Source organism: Pinus tabuliformis, chromosome 4_1 (genome assembly GCF_031772625.1).
Source record: "Pinus tabuliformis cultivar Carrire ecotype Pingquan chromosome 4_1, CPIR1, whole genome shotgun sequence".
NCBI lineage: Eukaryota > Viridiplantae > Streptophyta > Pinopsida > Pinales > Pinaceae > Pinus > Pinus tabuliformis.
The window spans coordinates 690,354,787-690,378,135 of NC_142303.1; the positions used below are offsets into that span (position 1 = coordinate 690,354,787).

General features: G+C 40.0%; 1 pseudogene; it reads right to left on the bottom strand.

Annotated features, from left to right (window-relative positions):
* Positions 1–1,267: 1,267 nt before the first annotated feature.
* On the bottom strand, positions 1,268–21,460 carry LOC149178013 (uncharacterized; annotated as a pseudogene).
* Between the last annotated feature and the right edge of the window lie 1,889 nt (positions 21,461–23,349).

Below are 23,349 nucleotides of genomic sequence, written 5' to 3' on the forward strand. Positions count from 1 at the left end.
GGGGTTTAGGAAAAATGGTAAGGGAGGATGGGAAAAATGCTAGGAGAGGGGAATAGGCAAGTGGAGTGCAGCCTTGGCAATAGCAACACAAATTTACAACCCTAGCCCTCGTTTTCTTGGTGATTTTCTCATGGTTGACATTATGCATTTTGGGTGACATTTGACCTCTTCACAAACACCATATCCTTAACAAAACTTGATGAGCAGGTGATGTCATAAGGCTTACCTTTCAATTTGATAGCCTTCTCCGAAGTTTGAAGTGGTTTGGCACCGTTTCTTGGCCGCTGGACTGTGTGCGCCGCGCGCCTTGTATGCACCGCGCCTGTGCAATCTTTCAACGGTGGGCTGGCTGCGTGTGCGCTGCACCCGATGAGTGAGTTGCGCCCCTGGTTATATGTGCCGCACGCTCCCAAAACCTACTTCCAATCACTCAAACTCTCCAATATCACCCTCACACCTTTGAAATGCTTTCTCCAAGTCTTGCAAGAGCACAATGCTTTTGATTTGGGTCAAAACATGTATTTATAGCCTTGGAGGAGATGGGTTTGATTTTTGCCTCTTTGAAAACCCCTTTTCTAATGTTGAGTTTAGTAGTTTTTCATTGACCTTTAAACACACTGATTTTCACTTTCCCTCTGACATTTTGGCTCAAATGATGAAATTTTCGGCACCTCTTTGCAGGGACTGTACGACAGAGCATTTGGCCATATAAATCATAACTACATCTGAAAAGTCAATTGGTGATCTTTTTGGAAAAATCTGTCATAATTGACCTCGTTTGACTTTTCTTCAAAACAGAGTTTTGAAGAAGAGTCGATGTCTCTCCAGGTGATGATGAAGCTTCTGAACCATAGTTATATAAGGCCTCCCTCTAGCCTGCATGGCTTGTTCTGGACATGTTTTCAAAGACCAAATTTATGAACTCCTAGACCCAAACATAAAAATGACTTTGTCCTGTAAAGGATCAGACCTTGACTATCATGAACTTTCGGTGATTATGGACAAAGACCTGAGCCAGCAGGAGCCAGACACAAGGGAAAATGATTAGCATAAATTTCTCCATCATATCATGGCATGTCCCTAGAGAAATGCAGCTCAGTGAATGGAGCGGGACACCTAAAATTGAAATGCACAAAGAGTTTTGATCTCTGACGGAGGGCTGACCAGACTAACTCTAACACTAGGATTGACAATTGTTGAAATATCCATTTCAAAGGAACTTGAGCTCTATTTTACAATCTCTTAGATAAAGTAGATAATATCATCTCTACTTGATCTTTATCTCTTGAACATGTTCATCTGATATTGAATACAATAATGTTTAGTTCTTTAAGTCGAACACCTTATAGATGCTAAAACCATCAGAAACACCACAACACAATTAGGAGATCTAGTAAAGTTTTACGAAAACACTATGCATCAAAAATTTGTTCACATAAATGCCAAGCTTACCCATCCTGGGCAGAGTAGGTGAGAACTTTTCTGTTCACATCATCAAACTCTACAAAACCAGGCCATTTCAATGGCTCGAACTCGAATAAGGCAAAGCCTGCATCTGGTTGACCCCTCCAGATATACCTGCAAATTTTCATGATTCGTGTCATTACTAAAACATCTATCATTCAAGTTGCACAAAGCTTAAATACGATTGCGTATATTCCAAACCAAACTTGAAGTTCATGATTCACAAACTTGGATCAGAATAATTCAAAGAAAAACATACTCAATGGGTGTTGTTCTGCATTTCAGTGAACTGAAATTACTCGAGGCATATATTGACACTGTGATTAGAGAATCATTGTTCTTATTATAAAAGAGGTTGCATATCACTTCTTCGAGGCTTATATTCAGGTAGCATATTTTCTTGTTGGCCTCTGTCAATGCAGAAAAAAAATTCAGACACTAGCAAGAAACCACCTTACAAAACGGAAGAGAATATCAGCCACATAATTAACACTTTGAAAGAAAATGGTATTCTTAAACATGTCTATCTTCTCACCTCTTCTAAATGCTGCACAAACACCAGATTCGGCCAAAGAAAATACAATATCACGTGCTGCAACAATTTCTATGATTTTCGACCTCTTCTTCAAGAACTGCAGCTTTAAATACCAAAGTGCCTTGGGATCATAAGTGTCAAATTCCTCCTGAAAATAATAAAAAATTCAATAAATCAATATCATGCTAAAAGTCCACCATTTAACATACATCAAAAAAATAAATTTCATGTATTGCTTTGGAACTCGAAACTCATTTATGGTCAACATGCTTTACACTGCAACTACAGGTCACTGGCAACTGCCAAAAGAAATAGAATCTAAGAAATTTATAAATATTAATGAACAGTAGACTTAACTGCCTAGATATTGAGAAAATGCGTAGTAAAAAGAATCACGAAAAATAAGTCAAACCCAAGAAATATCGGGATGGAATCTTCAACGGTCTATAAGAAAGTGGACAGAATTTCGCAGGTTTTTAAATATGCACTCTATAAGCAGTACGCATGAAAATTTCTCACGAAAATAAATCTTGAGAATAAAGTGTAGGTTTTCCCAATAGAATAAACTAGTAGACTAAAATCTAAACCCAATTGGTTTGTCTATATTATTGATTTGGCAAGAGATGTAATATTTGAATATTTCATGGAAATTTCAAAAAAAAATCACAAACCGAGACATCAAAAGCTTGCTCTGTTAACTATTATACTTCATCGCAATTGAAACTTAATGGTCTCAAATTAATCGTTTAGGAAAATGATTCTTTATACTGCTTAATTACTAACAAGCTCCAGAAAAACTGCCTTTACTTGGGATAGCTAATCTAGGGTACAACCCAGAGTGTAAAAAGTACCTTATCGGAATGGATAACATAAATCAAGGGTTCTCAATCATTCAAGGTCTTGCTCAAAATATCCTATATGTGACATCAATGATTATTCTAGGGGTGGTGGAATTTTCTAGTGAAAACATAGATTGAATACCATGGACTTGTGTAAGGCTTATTGTGATAGTTGTTTTGATTATCTTAAATTCAATAAGAAGATCAATTCATAGAGAAATTGGGATTTTAGAATGAAAGATTATTTAGTCAATAAAATACCAATGAAAATATTAGAATACACTTTTACCCTTATTCTAGTGTTGAATAAAAATGTCGTGAAAAATAATGTGTCTCTAGTTTTGGATAAAAGGAACCTCAACTTTCTTCGCAACTTTTGTGGTCACTAGCCACTTGTGAAAGGAGTAGGCATCTTTAGAGATGTTGTGTCATTTAGAAGGGAAATACTAATAGCAACAGGGCAAAGGGAATCATTCCGTTCATTTAATTATTTCTCATTTGTCTGGCCATATTGTGAGCTGCAATATATATCATGAAATTGTTTTAGTACTAGTAAAGAATGATTAAAAATATAATAAAATTTGAACCTTTGACATTTAGAGGACATTTCTCTCAATTTAAAAAAAACATAAAGTATGAAAATCATGTTGGAAACAATTTCTGAAGTTTTGAGTCTTTTATTTTCAAGATTAACTAATTGGTTTGGAAGATGAAAAACCAACAAGTTGGAAGAGTAGGACTTTTATATTCACTAAGGTATTAAAGAAATTATATGCATGAAACTTATACTAGCACCGTCTAGTGGAATTGATAGTGCACTAATCCATTGCTTGCCATTATTTTGGTTTTGATACCACCTTATAGCATATCCGAGTTCAAATGCTATTTTCCATGACAGACAGTTGAATCTGTTTCAACTCTAATTGTTATTGAGGGGTTCCACAAGGATGTCGCATGAGAATTTATGATGCCCATTTTAACATAGATAGCCACCTACGTTAAGGTTCTATTATGCAGTTCCATGTTGTTATTTATGAACATTATATACATTTGGTTGGACACATGAAAATCAATGGATGGATTTGGTATTGATGATGGAAATGTTGGATGTATGACCAAATGTATGACTTACTTGGTTACAATTTATCTAGTGCATGACTTGTTAGAGTTATTATTGCATAGTATAGGCTTATATAGATATGATTTATCTAATCAATGACTTAGTGAAATTATGATTTATCTAATGTAAGATTTATTTCCAGTATGAACGAAAAAAAAATTGACACGTGGATTCTGGGCTTAATAAACATGATGTTTAAGATCATGTATCTATATCTATTTTGTGGTTATATATATGCATGGATGAGAACTAAACTACATATTGGAAAGAATTGTATGATAACCAATATCTACTATTCCATTGGGGAAGGTCGAGATGACCAGTGAGGAAAGGTACAATGTACATTGTTCTATTACATTTGGTATCTACTTGATATGCACTCTTATGACACAAGTAAAATGCAAATGAAAGGTGGCAAGATGACCTGACTGGATTATTCAATGACAAGTCTAACCAGCTCTATAGTGAGGTACATGTTAGGGAATTGACCCTAGTTGTGAAGGAGGCGTGGAGGCATTTCCCACTATGTATCCTCTGAAATCTAGAATCGTGGGAGGGTAGTGGTGGACACGCTCCTCGAGATGTGTGATGACGATTTCTAGTTGCCTACTGGGGAAGTGAGGTCGATGTATTCGACGCTTCCACCATGTCGGTTTTATCAGTGGTTAGTATGGTCATTGCCACTAATAAAGAAGCATAGGACGGATAGGGTCAGAACAAAAGTAGGTCAGTATGGATAGGAGGATATAGATCAATTGGAGACTCTTGATGGGAAGTAATGTGATTGTCTGACTTTTCAAATTTTATTGCTATAACTCTCTCTGATTTGCTATGCTTTCGAACTCCCTGTATCTTTCCATTCTAACTTCAAGACAAAGTTTTTTGAAGGAGGGGTGTATGTAATGCCCCACTTAAATCTTATCCTGCAAATTTTATTAATGTTTACATTATCTGAAAATATTGAGAAATATTGGTCTAATATAAAATTCATGATTTCTATGATTCAAATTCCCAACTTACCTTCTCAAATTGAATCTTAGGTAGGGTATGGTATCCTTCCATTATTTCAAATAATATATGTACTCATCTCACATTCCACAATGTACCCTCACATTTACTTGGGAGAAGACATGGTCCTCTCCAACTCATTATCAATATATATATTCATCTCACATTCCCCAATGTACCCTCACATTTACTAGGGAGAAGACATGGTCCTCTCCATTTAATTACATCTCACATTCCCCAATGTACCCTCACATTTACTTGGGAGAAGACATAGTCCTCTCCATTTAATTATCAATATATATATTCATCTCACATTCCCAAATGTACTTTCAGATTTACTTGGGAGAAGACATGGTCCTCTCCCATTAATTTCCCAATTTTATATTCATGTCACATTTCCAAATGTACTCCCAACTTTACTTGGGAGAAGAGAAGTCAACTATAAGGATGGATGAGAAGTTAGTGACATTAATGAGGGGTGGTTGAGATGGATAAGAGGGAGGGTATAAAAGGGAAAGGGGAAGGGAGAAAATGGGAGGTTGGGTCTTACTTATGATTGTGGGGTTGGTTGTGATTTTAGGACTTGTTGTCTTTTCTTGAAGACCTCAGGAACCTGTAGAGGTTTCTTGGGTTGTTGAGAAGAGGGAAATATTGTTCATCTTGGTCTGGATAATTAATCTTGGACACACACACTACATCTAGTTGGACTTGAGCTCAGAGGGCTAGGGAACCTATGGAGGTTTCTTGGGCTAGGGATTATTTCCTAGTTGGCTGGGAGGTAAATCCAGTTGGGTCCATCAAGAGAAATGTTCAGGAGGAGCAACAGGACAAAGGCATCTCCACCAGCCACCAGTATTGGAATTCCTCCATAGATTACTCTTGTAAATTTTATTAAAATGAAATATTCACCTTAAGTTATGCTGATTAGAAAGTAAATGGTAAAAAAAAAATTGTTTAAAAGTCTTGTAAGTAAGTAAATTATCGCCTCTTATTGCATTTAATTAGATCTATTAGTAGACCCTAGGATAGGTCTCTTACACTACACCAAGAGAACTTCTCAGAGCTCACAGATTTTGTTAATGCATCTGCACAGTATTCTTCAAAGTGTCCACCTTTACCAGCAACACCTTTTTGTCTTCTATCATATCCCTCACAAAGTGGTACTGAACATCAATGTGCTTTGTCTTTGAATGATATGCAGGGTTCCTTGCCAAGAAAATTGCACTTTGGCTACCACAGTCTATCCTTATAGCTTCCTGTACTAACCCCATACTTGAACACAATCTCTGCAACCAAACTTATTCCTTGCTTGCATGAGTGGCCGCCATGTATTCTTCCTGTAGTTGATAGTGCCACTATAGATTATTTCTTACTCATCCAACTGACTGCACCTCCAAATAGGTTAAACACATACCCACTTGTAGATCTTCTTTGATCTAGATCTCCAACCCAATCTGCATCAACAAAACCATGAATATCCAACACTCTGTCCAATCCTGGTCTTCCTTGATAGCACAAAACATAATCACTAGTGCCATGCAAATACTTGAAAACCCACTTCACTGTTGTCTAGTGCTCCTTTCCTGGTTTTGACATAAACCTGCTCAATACTCCCACTGCATGTGCAATGTCTGGTCTAGTATAGACCATTGCATACATCAGGCTACCAACTGCACTTGCATATGGAACATGGGACATGTCCTCTTCCTCTTCTTGTGTCTTGGGACACTGTTCAACAGATAACTTCACACCTACAGGAATAGGAACCTTCACTAGTTTACTATCCTTCATATTAAACCTCTGCAATATTGTCTCGACATACTTCCTCTGGTTTAACCAGAGCTTCCTCTTTGCCTGATCTCTTTTAATTTCCATGCCCAAAATATAGTTTGCAGCACCAAGATCTTTCATGTCGAATTTGGAGGACAATTGGGTCTTCAAATTCTGGATAACTTCTTTGTCATTTCCAACCAGCAACATATCATCCACATACAAGACCAGATAAATAACAGAGTCACCAATTAGTTTAAAATACACACAGTGATCTGCTTTACTTCTGGTGAAGCCAAGTCCCTGTATAAATGTATCAAACTTCTGATACCACATCCCGGGTGACTGTTTTAAGCCATACAAAGACTTCTTTAACTTGCATACCAGTTCTTTCTTACCATTCACCACAAAGCCTTCAGGTTGCTTCATGTAGATTTCCTCTTCTAGATCCCCGTGAAGAAATGATGTCTTCACATCCATCTGTTCTACCTCAAAATCAAGAGCAACAGTAACAGATAAAAGTAATCTAATAGAAGTTACCTTGGCAATAGGAGAAAAAATATGACCAAAATCAATTCCCAGCATCTGGGAATAACCTTTTGCTACCAACTGAGCTTTGTATTTCTCCACCTTTCCTTTTGCATTTGTCTTCTTCTTGAACACCCATTTGCTGCCAATGGGTTTCCTTCCAACCAGAAACTCAACCAGAACCCAAGCCTCATTTTTGTGCAAAGATGCCATTTCATCAACCATGGCCTCTTTCCAAAGTTTTCCATCCTTTGAATCTACTTCTTCCTTCACAGTTCTAGGATCATCGTTAGTAATAGATAAAACAAAATTTGAATAGAAAGCAGATGGACTATACCTTTCTAGCTGCCTTCTTTCCTGAACTGATCTTCTCAGACCCAGAGTTTATGGCTCTTCATCTCTTGATTCCTCCTCTACTGTAGAGTCTGATTCTTCCTCCTTTAGCTCAAACTCTATCTTCTCAGGTTCCTTCGGTTGGACTTCATCTTTAATAACATATTTCACTTCTCTGAACACCACATCTCAGTTGTACAAAACCTTCCTTGTTACTGGGTTCCAAAGCTTATAACCCTTTAAACCATCCTTATACCCAATAAAGATGCACTTTTCAGATTTACTATGCAACTTGGTTCATTTCTCCTTTGGAACATGTACATATGCATCACATCTAAATAACCTCAGATGTGAAAGAGAGGGTTTCTTACCAGTCCATAACTCTTATGGATTTTTATCCTCCAACGCTGATGAAGGTGATCTGTTGACCAAGTAACATGCAGTATCCATCGCCTCTGCCTAGAATTCTTGTCCTAACCCGACACCACTGAGCAGAGCTTCTTGTCCTTTCCATCAACATCTTGTTTATTCTTTTTGCAACTCCATTTTTCTGAGGTGTATGTGGAGTAGTCTTCTGCCATGCTATATCGCACTTCTTACAGAATTCTTCAAATTCCTTGTTGTAAAACTCTCCACCATTATCTGTCCTCAACACCTTTATCTTCTTCTCTGTCTGATTTTCCACGAGAGCCCTAAATTCTTTAAACCTGTCAATGACTTCAGATTTCTTCTTAAGGAAATATATCCATGTATTCCTTGAGAATTCATCTATAAATGATACATAGTACACAGACTTACCCAGTGATGGAACCTTCATAGGTCCAAACACATCACTGTGCACAAGCCCTAATATTTGTTTCGCCCTCTTACCACCAGAGGGGAAACTCCCCCGATTCTACTTCCCATATACACAATTTTCATAGAAATCAAAATCTAAAGAGCTATTACTCATACCTTCTACCATACCTTTACCATGAAGTATTCGAAGGCCCTTATCTCCAATATGTCCAAGCCTTTGATGCCATAACATGGCCTTCTCTCTAGAGACCACTATATTTTCTGCTCCACTTTCAGGAACCATAGAACTGTTTCACCCATCAACAACCGTGCTACCTTGCAGCTTGTACAGAGTTCCATTCCAAACTCCCCACATCAATACCAGTGCTCCTCAAACCATCTTGTAGGTATCCTTCTCGAACATTTTTTTTACACCTGCATCATCCAACTTGCTTATAGAAATCAGATTTCTAGCTAATGCAGGAATACGCCGAACACCCCGAAGTGTTCTAACCCTTCCACCTTGCAGCTTCAACTTTACTTCTCCGTGACCAACGATTCTAGCCTTCCTATCATCCCCTAAGAAGACATCACCACCATCGTATTTCTCATACTCACAGAACCACTCTCTATGGGGAGTGAAGTGAAAGGATGCACCCGAGTCAATTAACCATGCCTCATGATCTACATGTGTACTTGAAGAAGCCAAGTACACATCCCCACCTTCAGCTAAGGTGGTTTTTGCCTCTGCAGAGGGAGCATCATAAGATCCCTTTCCTTTATCAGGAGCTTTAGATTTACAGTCCCTTTTGTAGTGCCCTTCCTTTCCACATTTCTAGCACACCACCTTTACAGGTTTTCTTGGAGATTTAGATCTCCCTCTAGATTTAGATCTCCCACTCAATGACTTATTTTTGTTCCTGTTCTAGGAACGTCCTCATATAGACAAGGCATCACTATTCTGGCTCTCCATATTTTTCCATCTCATCTCCTCCATCAACAAGAATGAGACTATTTCATCAAACTACAAGGCAGTTTTATTGCTACCTATTGCAATAACCAGACTATCCCACGAATCTGGTAGAGAACACAACAAACTAATGCACTTATCTTCATCTGAAATTTTAATATCAATAGATGCTAACTGACTTACCACAGTATTAAATGTGTTCAGATGCTCTGTCACTGAGTCTCCATCTTTCATCCTCAAGTTATACAACTTTTTCCGCAGGAACAGTTTATTCACCAGAGACTTAGATTGGTACAAAGTCCCTAATTTGTCCCACAAAGCCTTCATCGTAGCTTCCCCTGATACATTCAACAATACTGAATCTGAGACACACAATCATATTGTGCTATTTGCCTTTCGATCCACAACCTGTACCAGTGCGAAAGTCACCAAGGAAGAACCCCGCAGAGGTTCGATAGATAGGGAGGAAGAACCCCGCAGAGGTTCGATAGATAGAAGACGTCCACGATGGAGTTGAGGTTAGATTCATTCCCTTACTAGATGGAATATTATGCATAGAGACAAAAGAAGATAACACTTAACTATGAAAGATCAAGGGTGTGGGTATGAATTTAGTCACGCTTCCACTTCATAGCCTCATGTGCTTCATGAGGGTGTCCCATATGAGCTTCAGATTAGAGAGAAACACGTGCTTTTGGTATTAGGAAAGTAAAAATGAACAATGATCATATCTTCACCGAAAAGGTTTAGGATCTCAAGGAAAAAGAAGAGCTAGTAGCGCGAAGCCAGAGCCTAGAAGCAACAATTACACAAGCGTGTAATTCAGTACTAGAGCTACACATTCTAGAGGATATGAAAGCTTCAGCAAAGGTTCAGAAATTGGTCATTGCAGTGCAATAGTCTAAGGAGAAGGTAGGACAAGTTACTTTTGATTTTCAGATGAAGATCTCCAAATTACAATTGAAGCTGCAGTTGACTACTCCGCTAGAGATCAACGAGCAATGTGGCACAACCATCAGAGAACATATGTCTACCTTGGATAATGTAGTAATAAGCTGTACTTGTCTTTTTGAAAATGAAATGGAGCTATGGACCATTTTGCAGGAGGGCTCCAACCTTTAGTGAATGGGTACAGAGATCAGAGAGACACAACATAAAGTTTATGAGATTAGGGCGACTGCGCACACTTTGGTGCCAGTCCAGTACTTCACGCGCTTAAAATAAATGAAGGCACTGTAGGTATAGGTTGAGGAGCTGGAGCACAAAGAACAACTTTTCAAGGCTTAGTTTCAACCATGGATAGAAGAAGTGAGCTAGATTACTCTGGCTATCCAAGAGAAGCTGAAGACTTTCCAATAGACACAGAGGACAATGCGCCTCGTGATGGAGGGGCCAGCTATAGAGAAGTTGGTTGAAGAAGTGCAACATGGTGTAGTACATAGCAGAACAGACCTTGAAGTCTTGAAGATAAAGTTCAACGAACTCCACAACAAAGTGGAGAAGCCAACTAAGTGACTCAAGGGTGAGTCAACATATTTGTGTTGGGGGCCTATTAGGATGGGATCCCTAGGGTCAAATTTTGTCAGTAAAGTCAAGTTTTGTAATAGTTTTTGTGAAATAATGTAAAGTCTTTGTGAAATATGGAAGCAGAGCGTGAAGCTAAGAAAGAGTCAAAGGGGCATTAGTCCCTTGTATGGGTAGGTGATAGGTCGGTTTTGAGACTCATCCATGGTTCGCAAGCCATGGTATTGTAATGAAAAGGATATATATAGTTGAGTCATAGTGAGTCTAAGAGATAACTTTATATAGAGAATCATTGTAAGAGCAAGGTCGTAAGGTAGGAAAAGTCTATTTCCTATACTTAGGTGAAAGGGGAAGGCTCCTTCAGCTGAGTGCGTGGAGACCTTGGCAAGTCTGTAGCTAAGTGCATGAGCCCCTGGAGCTAAGTGCCTAGGGAGGAAAAGTATGTAATTGAATGCTTATTCATAATAAAGACTATTTTGAGCCAAATCTATGCATCTGTGCCTTATTTATTTATTTATGTTAAGTTTATGTATCTTCGCTCTGTGATCTATTTTATGTGACTTAATTCTTTATCTCTATGTGAAATGGATAGACCTGTAATATTTATGCATAATAATAATAATTAAACACCTTCATGAAGATCGTGAAGCAGATTTGCTTTAGTTAATTGTTCGGAAGGGATAGATCTGTGCGACAACAGATCTAGGTCGTAAAGTCTTTTAAATATGCAGTTTATTGCATGAAAGTAGTGAATCTGTACCTTTTATGTGTGCTAATTACAATCATGTACCTTCGTGAAGATTTGAAGGTCATTTCGATAGAGTTGCAGTAGTTGACAGTTGAAAGGGATATATCTGCGCGAAGGCATATCTGAGCTATAAGAACTTTGGGAATACCATCACACGAACCTTTGGATGCAGAAACCTGGTTCTAGCATCCCCCAATACTACTTCGGGTGAGACTATAGCCTGAAATATGTAGGTTGTTGCTAAAAGGGCCAGTAGTTAGGGCTTTGTTGGTTGGCATGAATAACTTTAAATGTGTATCAGGCCCCGTTAAGCCAACAATAGAAGAAATCATGAAAGAAGAGAATATATGAAGAATATTTATTTAAGAGAAAAATATGAAAATAGAGAGGAAATTAGGGTTTAGAAAGGTTTATTATTAACAACAATAATATTAATATTTTTATAAAAAAAATTGTAGTGTAACCATATTCAACCATAGCCAAAGTAGCTCAACTATGGTCAACAATGGTCACCAAGTTCTTCCATGTTCAACATGGTCACCCATGGTGAATATGGTCAACCATATTCATTTACAATTAAACATTGACAACCATAGCTAGAACTCTTCACAACATACACAATTATGTTAACAATCAACATAGAAATGTGATAAAATAATATCTACATCCCAATGTATCAAACAAAAATCAATGTCACAATCGAAAGCTTGAAAATCAACATCATAATGTAATGAATAAAAATTGGCATCACATGTGATGAGCATAAAATCCATGTTTTGTTGTGACGAATAAAAATCAACATCACATATGAAAGACAAAATATCAATGTTTCACTATGAAAAACACGAAATCAACATCGTAATATGTGAAAAAATAATCAATGTCATAATGTGGTGAAGAAAAAATTAGCATTTCATTATGACTTTTAGGCACTAGAGTTGGGTGCAGCTTTAACCGAGGTGCACATCATAGGTGACATCTCCATTGCACAATTTGCAATGAATATATCATAGGAAATGCGATGAAAGTGGATGTTGGACGAGGGTGCGCTAACACGAGGTGTTGAGAACTCACATATGGGGTTTCCATTAGCCACACGTGGGTAGATTGGTGGCAAAATGGCACGAGCACCCAACTTGGCCAAGAACTGGGCAAAAGGCATGAAATGATACTATGGATGAGGAAATGGGTGCCCCTAGGCACTGGACAAGGTGCCCCCGAGACAAGCAGTCGAGTGGAGGAGAGGTTGGCTCAAGGCATATTGGGATGCATGAATGGTCACATGGTCTAAGTAGAATGACCACCTAGTGTGGAAGCGTGTCTACCAAAATGAGTGGGGTAGCATGGAAAAACAATTGGAAAGAAGTGGGAGGACATGAGAATTCTTGGGTGGGAAAATGGAGTCATCCCAGCCTAAGGCACCCACCCTACAAAGGTGAGATGACCCAAGATTGAAAGTGGAAAACACATAGAGGTAGGAGACAACCCATATAAGTAGAGGTGAAGTAGAGAAGTCACATTATGGAGAGAAGCAAGTTAAACAAGGAAAATCCAACAATCATTCTAGGTGAAAGGAGAAAATGAATGGTATGATGTAGATGGAGAAGGGATGCTCAAGGCTCTTAGTCTTGCAGACCCAATTTGAGTCTTGAGACTAGCTAAGGATAGGCTGAGATAGTTGACAGTGCCCCGCAAGGGTGCCAACATGCCCTTTGGAGTGTGAGGACAACTTGTAAGGTGCCAGCATGACTCATTAAGCTATTGAAGAGACCCAGGTGGGGTGCAAAGGTTGGACTAAGGTTTGAACTTCCTTGTTTGGTTATTTTGGCTATTTACTCCTGTATCCCAAACCTTTTTCTTGGTAGATTGTTGTAAAGTTATATTATTAATAAATGTAGAAGGATGGAAGGTCATTCCTTTATGAAACCATGTGCATGTGTATGATGATGTCAATGATGAATTGATATCTTGCATATAATTCTCATGTATTTATGAATGGAAACTTAATTTATGTAGAAGTGTCAGTAATATTTATTCATTACATCAAAGAGTTATGATATTACGCTAACTAATGGTATAGGGATAATTTAAATGGGTCTATATTTCTCATTCAAGGGATCATTGTGCACCCAAAAATGAACCTTGTAAGTACAAGAGTCCCTAGGGTGACGATAGGGTGTATTAGAGCTAAAGCAGAAGTAGTAGTGTGATCTTCACCAACTTGTAGGTGGTATTAGAGAAAATGCAAATACTAGGTGAAGCTCTTTACCATGAGAAGTTGGTATTTAGAGTTGATACTCACAATAAATAAAGGTGAAAATATAGGAGCTAGTAGCATTGACCATCTAGAGGCAGGTTCAGAAGGCTACTACTCTACATATTATAAGTACAGGAACTGACACTAGAAGTGGTACCGAAAGAATTAAGAGTCAAAGGATAATTATAGATACAATTTCCTTTTAGTTGCATGTCATTAGGGAAGGGGATTTTTCAATTTATTTCCAATTGGGAAAGAAGATTTTAAATATTGGTTCTCATTATATGTTACAGTTAGAAATTTGAAGTGAGTCTGAAAAGGTCACATCTAGAAGAAATAAGTCATGATTATTAACACTAGGTCTAACCTAATGGACCAAGATGAAGTGGCACTATATGAGAGATTCCATATTTTGAGACAACCTAGGCATAGATGGTAGGCAATGTGCAAGGCCATGGAAATTGTTTTGAAGAAACCTGATAAGCCATTCAAGAATTTAAGGGATCCATTAAATCATTTTAATATTCCATTTATTATGTAGTGAGACAAGTATAGGATCAAAAAGATTGTATGAAGGACACAGAGGATCAAGTGAAGTCACTTATGAAACTCACAAGAGATTAGGTTGATACCATGGTAGTGTTGAAGCATTAAATGAGGAAGAGTTTAACCAGTACGTCTATGAAGGTGAAGTTGAAAGAACCAAAGATGTATGATGAGACTACAAGCACTAAGTTTCTTGGAAACTTTTTCTGGAACAAATAAAGTGTTGTTGAAAAGAGATGAAAGTAAATGCAAGAGCCATGTATCTCATGGGAACAATGAAATTTTGGTGGAGAACACAAGTTGAATACTTAGTAGCCATTCATAAAAAAAAATAGGATTGAGACTTGGATGGAGCAAAAAGAGGCTTTGCACATGTATTTTGGACCAAGGAATCAAGCATGGGTGGCAAGGGATAATTTGAGAGAGATAAATCATATGGGAAATATCCATACCTATATTAAGGAGTTCTTAGGTATTGTGTTGGAGCTTACGGATATGCATGATAAGGACAGGATGTCGTCCTTTGTCAGCAATCTCTAGCAATGGAAAAAGAGGGAAGTCATGAATCAAGGAGTCCAGAATCTTGTATCAACCATCACCACTGTAGAGAAACTCCTTGATTAAAAAGAAGATGGGAATGATAAGGACAAAGTGTTAAGTAGTAAGGGAAAGAAGAAGAAGAAGGACCAAGAGAAGGGAAAGACTCCAAAGAAGACAAACCAGCAGGTGTAGCCAAAGAGAAGAAGGACATATCTTGTTGGATCTACTGAGAATATCACTTACCAAGGAATTTCCCTAGTATCAAGAAAAAAGTGGCTTCTTTGAAGCAACAAGACGTAGGTAAGGTTGTATTGATGTAAGTAGTGGGGTTCTCACTAGATTACAGAGGAAACCTTAATACGAAAATGAGAATTAACAACATCTCGAGAGTAAACAATGGTTTTGTGGAGATGCATGTGGAGAGCTGAGTTGCAATGATTTAGAGTATTTTATCTTATGGAATGTGGATATCATTGGTGGGCTCCAGTATTGCAACAATAATGCTGCAACTCCTGGGACTCCCTTCTTTACTCTTATCAACCTGGTAGTTCGTAACAAACTTGGAAGCGACGATGCTGTATGCACAAGTACTAGCTCTTGCCGTAGTTGTCACTTGGTCAGCTGGCACAAGTCCGATAGGAGCTTAAGCCAACTTCTATGAGCTCTGAGAAGAATCTTTCTAACTGATGGATGGAAGCTAACTCAAAGGAGGCTAATCTACTTGCAGAAAGAAATTGAAAAGCTGAAAGGAAATGCAAACCCTAGTAAACCCTAATTTTACCAGCTAATCCTACTGATGCAAGAAAGAGGACGAAAGCTACTGAAAGAGATTCCATTGACTTCTAAGAAGGTGAAATGCATGTGTCTAAGCTACTTCTACAATAAAATCTGAAAAAAAAACATCTTTTTGTATTTTTGAGTAAAGTGTCAGAATTGTCACACATGTGCTTTAACTGGTTTTTTACTGTGCAGAGGTGGATTGGCGAGAGGAAATGCTTGTAGGAGGTTGGGAAGGTTAGAATATGGCCTAAGGTGTCCGTGGCACCCTTCCAGAGAGTTTCACAGAGTTTGGCTATCAAGAAACTGCTTTCGTGAGCTTCTACAGGAAGTCTGTAGGGGTTCTACAGGATGTTCTGTATTTTCTACAAGATGTTCTGTATTTTCTACAGGATGTTCAAAAATGGGATTTTGGAGGGTGGATGGAGAAAGAAAGGTGGAGAAGTGAGTATGGGGGTAGGATAAGGGTGTGAGGAGGTCTAGGACTTGGTGGATGGAGTTGAGGAGTGATGAGGATGGTTGGATTTGTTCAAGGAGGAGTAGAGCAATGTTGCACAAAAATTAGGGCTACGCGAGCAAATGTGGCAAACATGAGGCAAGAATCCGAGTTAGGGGATGGAACATATGGGATTGATGGAGTATGGGTAGATGGAGAGGTATTATAGGCACTCTGCAAGTTATTTCTCAAATTGAAAAAACAATGACTTGGAAAACCAATGACCTAGCTACTTTACTCTAATCTGACCTAAGTAACAACAAAGGAAATGAACGGAAGTTTATTTGCAATGAAATCACGTGAAATGGCTATGCAAACTAAGCAATCATGAACCTGAACATGTAAACACAGCTGGTATCAATTTCTGCAAATGAGAATCTAACACTAATGATTGCATAGTGAAGCAAAGACAGTGTTTTTGTTGGCAACAAGGTCACCTTTGTCCCAGCTCACGATCCCACTGAAGGAGAGGTGAGATCAGAGGTGCTTGATGGCCTTTTTCTGAAGATCTTCCCTGTTATTAACCTATCAACTCAATCTGAACATAAAAATACTTTCTAATCATCAACAGTGACCTAGGTAACTAGCAAGATTTTAATCTACTTAATAGAAATTAATTTGCAAAGACATAAAAAGAAAATAACATTACACAAAGGAAGCCTTGGCACTTCGGGTTGGGCCCAACCCAAAGAGCTATAGGCTCCTAAGAAAAGCTCAAAACTGATGCCAAATAAAGATAGTTTTCATTACTCAATAATAACCATGTCACAAGATAGTTATACAGCAGTACCTACGAAAATGAGCTGAGAAAATGACAGCACTATAGTGCAAAACACAGCAGTTCAAAAAGTAACCTATGAAGGCTGAAATCCTTCCTATTTATGCACTACGAGGGTCCTCAGTAGCCCTCCTTAACTCAAGGGGATCGGCTATTCAAACCGCCAGTAAACAGTCACTTTTCACAAAGCTGCTCGGTTGCCTTTAGGATTCATTTTGGTGGCCTGCTGAGCTTCGAGTTGAGGGTGGAGATTTCAAGGAAGGGCCATTTAATGCAAGAGACATCCTTCCTACGAATCCTCACCCTTGTTCCTTCATGCTTGGCTATCATCTGGCTCATAATTTCTTAGCCTTGTTCCAAAATTTTTCCAAAAAACCTGAAATAACCACGTATTAGCCTTCTTGGTAAAGTGACCACCCTCATTCGTTCAACTAACATAAATATACTCAAAAAATATGCATAAACTATGAAAAATGGTGGATTGGTGAAGAACGGTAGGCAAAATGAGCCCAATAAGTTACCCATTTTTGGGGCTCATCATCACCCCCCTGCTAAATGGGTTTCTCATCCTCTAAGAAACTAATCTAGCTCATCATCCTTGATAGCTTTGACTGCCTCTCTCACATCCCAGGGCTCCACGGTGATGTCTTGTTCCCGGTCATGAAATCCTGCTTTTCTTTCCACTTCCTCCCATTGTCTGTTTTCCTCCTCTTCCTTCACTCCTTCTAGCAATCCCAAAAGCAAGGGAGGACTGAATTTTAGGCCGATCCAATTGGCCTACAGATTTTTCATTGACTATTTTTAGAGGGGTACCCTTGCCAAGGCCTCCCTCATCCTGGTTGGAGAGTGGTATTCTCTTATCTTCAAGCTGTGGGGTAGTGTGTTCCACCGCCTTGTGCAGGCATGAAGGCAATTATCCCCCAACAGTCTCTCCATGTCCTCAAAGTGGGCAATAGCTTTAGCCTGTTGCTCAATGTAATCTAGTAAATCCTGAGGGCTATTGGCCAAGTGCTGGTGGGCACTTATCACTGCTGAGGGATCCTCCAACTTTGCTCCGATCATTAGTGGCTCACTAAGTTCCCTGCTCATAATATTTCGGACCTATGCTGCTCTCTTTTCTTCATGATTTATCCACGAGGCCATGGCCATAAGTTGCACGTCTCCTACCGCAGCGTTGGGGTCCCACAAATTCATGTTGGGAAGGGCCAAATTGTGGAGGTAGAACTCTGATAGTTTGGCCTTGTCCTCTGATGAGCTGCTGTCACATAAAGCCATGAATTGATGGTAATTTTGAAATGGAGTGATGCCTCTTTGGGCCAAGGTGTTAATCTGAAACTACAACCATTGATCCTTAAGGTATAGGGTGTATGATTTGGCAGGTTGCCTACACTGCAGAGCTTCCATCACCTAGCTGGCCATGCAGGCCAGTTTGGCCTCCTTTTCTTGCACCTGCTGTTTCAAAGACTGTATCTCCTGTGCTGCTTGCAAGTCCTTCTCCTGTAGCTGTCTAGTTAGTGTCTCAATTTCAGCCTGCAACCCATCTCTTCTCTGTTGTTCATCAGCGTTTCTTTGTCTGTTTTGGGCTCCTCCTGTTGCTATTTTTCTCCCAAAATATGGGGCCTGTCTTCCTTATACTGTCCCTGTAGCTGTAGCTGCTGTTTAAGCAGCTCGTTTTCTTCCTATAGCTTGGCCCGCTAGCTACTTTCCACATGTTGTACCATAGCCAATTCTTTTCTTGCCTCTTTGAGTTGTTCCTCCAGGGGACCTATATCTTTCACACACTTGGACTTGGCGATCTTCATCCAAGCGTGGGTCCTCACTCTCTCTTCTTCTAGTGCAAAGAAAAGTGGCACTGCAAATTTTTGGGGAATGATATTTATGGCCTCTAACAAGTTATAGTAGGAGCCCAAGCCAGGATGGGGGCTTGGTTCCACAATGTTCTCAGCCTTTTCTTCCTTCTGTGTTGATTTAGCTACCTTTCCTTCCAATTCTTTGGTCTCCTTTAGCCTAGCCAGTGTTTCCTGTAGAACAGTCTTAGCATCCTGTGGAGAGGTCTTTGTGTCCAAAATTTTAATCCTTTCTCTCCAGGTGGACGTTTTCAGGCTTCCCCGTTCATAGGTGATGGATGCCTTTGAAGGAGACCTTTCCTTTTATTTAGCTAGGGTGTCCACAATCGTAATTGGCTCTTTTGACTGTGGCTGGGGTCTGCCAGTTTTTATCCGCATGCTCCTTCTTGCCTTAAAATACATGGAAGGCTCCCTTTTTCGCTTCCATTTTTGCTTTGGAGATGTGCTTAAGGCAACCATCACAGCTGTTGCCTCCCTGGCCAAAATCTCATGTGATTTCTCCTTTTGCTACTCTGTTTCCATGCTTCCTGTAGAAAGTCCTGTGTCAATTGTTTTCATGCTTCCTGTAGAAACTGTTCCAACTGTTTCGGTATACTTGGTTGGATGTGTCTTTCCTTTTAATTTCTATGTGGTTGCCTTGGTTGTGACCTCTTTTGTTTGGAATTTTTCAGTCCTCTCTGCTCTACTCTGCAATCATTTCTCCCTGTGTGTTTGTGCCATTGTTCCTCCCATAGTTTTAGGCTCAGTAGCTTGGCCTTTCCCTTTTTTCTCTTCTTGTTCTTCCTGTGGTGATCTGTCATGTGTTTCTTTACCACTGGATTTCTCTCCTGCCTCAATGTTCCCTCTCCTCACTGCTGGATAAGGTGAGTTCCTCGACCAGAATTCGAATATCATCGTCTCTGGACATGTTGCAGAAAATCTCCTAGGAGAGGGGAATAGTGTAGGTGTGAAGGCCATCTTCCACTAAAAGCTTGATGAGCCCATGATGGGCTAGCTGATCTGGTGTCCCTTCCTTCAATTTTGTGCCACACTCAATTAATGATTGCAGAAGAAAATAGGGGATGCTTAACTTCTGTTCTGGAGGTAAATCCATCCCATGTCTGAGTTCACTCAGCAACCGGAAATGATAGCCATAGACAATACTGAACCACCCCTCATAGGTAATGTATTTCATGATTTGGAAACTGACTTCGCTCCAAAAAGGATGTAAGCTGGCTCTCTGGACCTCGTTCTTATCTTCTGCAAACTGTTCCTTGGGTAGGAAGAATTCTTTCTTGGCTTTTTGGCCCAATGCCCTCTCCTCTTTGCTCTAGGGTATCCCCAATGGCAGATCAGTAACTCGACTAATGAGTTTAGGGGTAAGCTTTCGGGTCAACCCTTTGAAATTCATAGTGGCCAGTGTCTTTGATATAGGTTGCAGGGACATTAAGAATTCCTTTGTTATCTCATCGTCATGACCCAGAATTTTGTCACAAAATGTCATCCAATTGGCACGGGTGAAGAGGTTCACCACCTCGGGATGTTCACGAATTTTTTTGGAATCCGAGGATTCCTTCCTGATAAATCCCCCTGGCATGGTGAGAGTGCTCTTTTTTATGCTCTGAGCAGAGAGGGACTACTGTTTTATGATTTCCTCCTTTGAACCTAAGGACAGGATCTCTCAGGTGTTTATTTTTTAACTTGCACCAATTCCTTGGTTCTAATGCTTTGGCTGCCCAAAACTCGGCTGTCCATGTATAAAAGGAAGAATTAGGTTTCCATAGACAGAGTGTAGAGCTCAATTTTCATCCCCAGCATACATACAACCATGTAAAATTCACATTCTTCATACACAGGTTAGCCTTCATAGTGCTTTATCTTTTCTACTGGAGGAATTTTCTTAACAAGAACGGTGGAGGAGAATTTTGATGCAGAACCAACTAAGAAATTCCGTGCAACACACAAATAAATTGCTATTTTTGACTCACAGGAAGACTTGTCTCTAACCCTCCAATTCAAGACAGCTCAATTCACCACTTTTTCGAAATATACCATGCATGGAAGAGTGTTTTACAGATTGTGGAAGCAGAGGATGCGTACTTCAGCCGAAGACGTTTGCAAGTGCAAATGAACAACGGGTAATGTGAGTATTCAGCCGAGCATTTTTGAACTACGGCACAATTCGTGGCGAGGGGGTGAGGTGGCCGGACCGAACCGTTAGCCAACGTCACGGCCATCATTTCTCTGCATGTCCTTAACCGCCATTACCTCTCCTCTGCCATTAACCACCACCACCATTGCCAATCCTGCCGATTTTCCCCGACTGGACACTCCACATGTGTCGGCTGCATGTCTTGTTGGCAAATTTGAACGTAACTGAGCTTGTTCGGATCCCACGAAGCTATGTGACTGGCTATGGGCGGCCAGTTGACTGGCCACCGAATTCATTCAATCCGAACAATTTTCACAGACATGTAGTTTTCAAAATATAGTTTATGCAATTGACAAATGAGGTTAGACACTTACCTGCGTGGATGTGGATGCGTTATGCAGACTTCAGGACTTGGAACCACTGCTTCGCTTGTTTCTGCCTCATGCACAGGTGCTAGAACCCATTCTTTCATTTTTTGATGCTGTATGCATGGCTTTGGAACCCGATCCTTCGGTTGGCAACGCTGCATGCATAGGTTCTGTTTGGTTTCAGTTGTCGAGGATGTTTTCACGTCGAGGAGGAGCCTTTTTACATGTTCCCTTTTTTGGTTTCTACTGCCCCTGCCTCTAGAGTATGTCTTCCAAAGGGATCAGCCGCTACAGGATTCCTGTAGGATGTCCTGTAGCTGCTTCTCCTCCTGGGATGCAGGCTAAACGAGCAGGGCTATATTCGCTGATGAAGAGTCTAGATGGAGCTTGAATAGGTAGAGTGTGTGAGCCTTTGCTGCTTGACTTGTCACTTGAAAATTTTTTCTGTCCATCTGAAGAAAACAGGGTTTCTTGTATGACTGTGCAGGAACACATAACCAGGTGGGTGCAATGGAGGTGGAAAGAGATGAAACAGGGGTGACATACAGTGATGGATGGAATAGAGGGGTGGCTGCAGGCCTAACCAACAGATTCCAAGCTTCAGATCCCCTTCCAAAATTGAATTTGGCCCACCCAAAGGTTCTACAAGATGTTTCCTATAGAAATACAAAACTTCCTATAGAAAGCCCAGAACTTCCTGTAGGAGGTGGAATCTCGACCCGAATGTGATCAAATCCTAGGAAAGGCAAGTGGCCATGGAGGGAGTGTCTGTAAGGATGTCCTGTAGCCTGGTACGGACCCCTGTCCTCGTTTTGCGCGACCCTCTTTACCTGCAATGTATTCCCTGCAACCTGCAATTATTTTACAGAGATTAGGCCTGTTTCTTTTTTTCTTTTCTCTCTTCTCTTTTTTTCCTCTTTTTTTTTTTTGAGAGAGAGAGAGAGACAGCTGGGGTGCCTCCATGAGGTTTTCACCCCCACTATCTGCCCTGGGCACCTCGAAGAGATTTTCACCCAAGGATCTTTTTTTATTCCATTTCTTTATTTTTTGAGAGACAGCTGGGGCACCTCCATGAGGTTTTCACCCTCATTGTCTGCCTTGGGCACCTCAGAGAGGTTTTTGCTCAAGGATCTTTTTATTCCTATTTTTTTTTTTTTTTTTTGATGATCAAGGTGTGGGTGGAATAGAGGCAGAGCCCTGCTCCACTACCAGCACTGATTTTTCCAAAGTTTCAATGAACTCCTGCCTTGAAAGGGGTTTCCTATAGATTTTCAATCGATGCCCATTGACAAGCATGGGGATGGATTCTTCATCAATGGTCCTGATAAGGACTGAACCATTGTCATTGCATTTCTCCACTGTATATGGTCCTAACCATTGTGTCCTCAGCTTCCCTTTGAAATCCTTGTATCTTGAGTCATACAGCAGCGCCCAATCTTCTGGCTAGAATTGCTTTTCATTAAGGTGTCGATCATGCCATATCTTCCTCTATAGTTGAACTATTTCTGAGTGGAGGAGGGCCTGCATTCTCTGTTCATCTAATCCATTCAGCTGCAGCAATCTTTCACGTTGAGCATGGCTGAGATCTAAGTCTAGCTGAGTTGCCACCCTCAATGTGTTGTACTTGAACTCTATGGACATCAAAGCTTTCTTCCCATAGACCAGCTCATAAGGTGTGAAACCTGTTGTAGTCTTCCAAGTGGTGTTGTAGGCCCAGGTGGCCTCAACCATGCGACCTGCCCAATCCTTTCTGCTGTTTCTCACCACCTTAGTCAAAATCCCTTCCAATGCTCTATTAGTGACTTCCACCTGCCCATTTTCTTGTGGATGATATGGGGTGGAAGTCCTGTGCTTGATCTTGTGATGAACGAGCAAGTCTTCAATCAGGTTAGAGGTGAATTGGCTTCCTTGATCGGTGACTAACTCTCTTGGGTAGCCAAACTTGTAGAAGATATTTTCCCTTAAGAACTCAGCCACCTTTTCTTCTGTCACT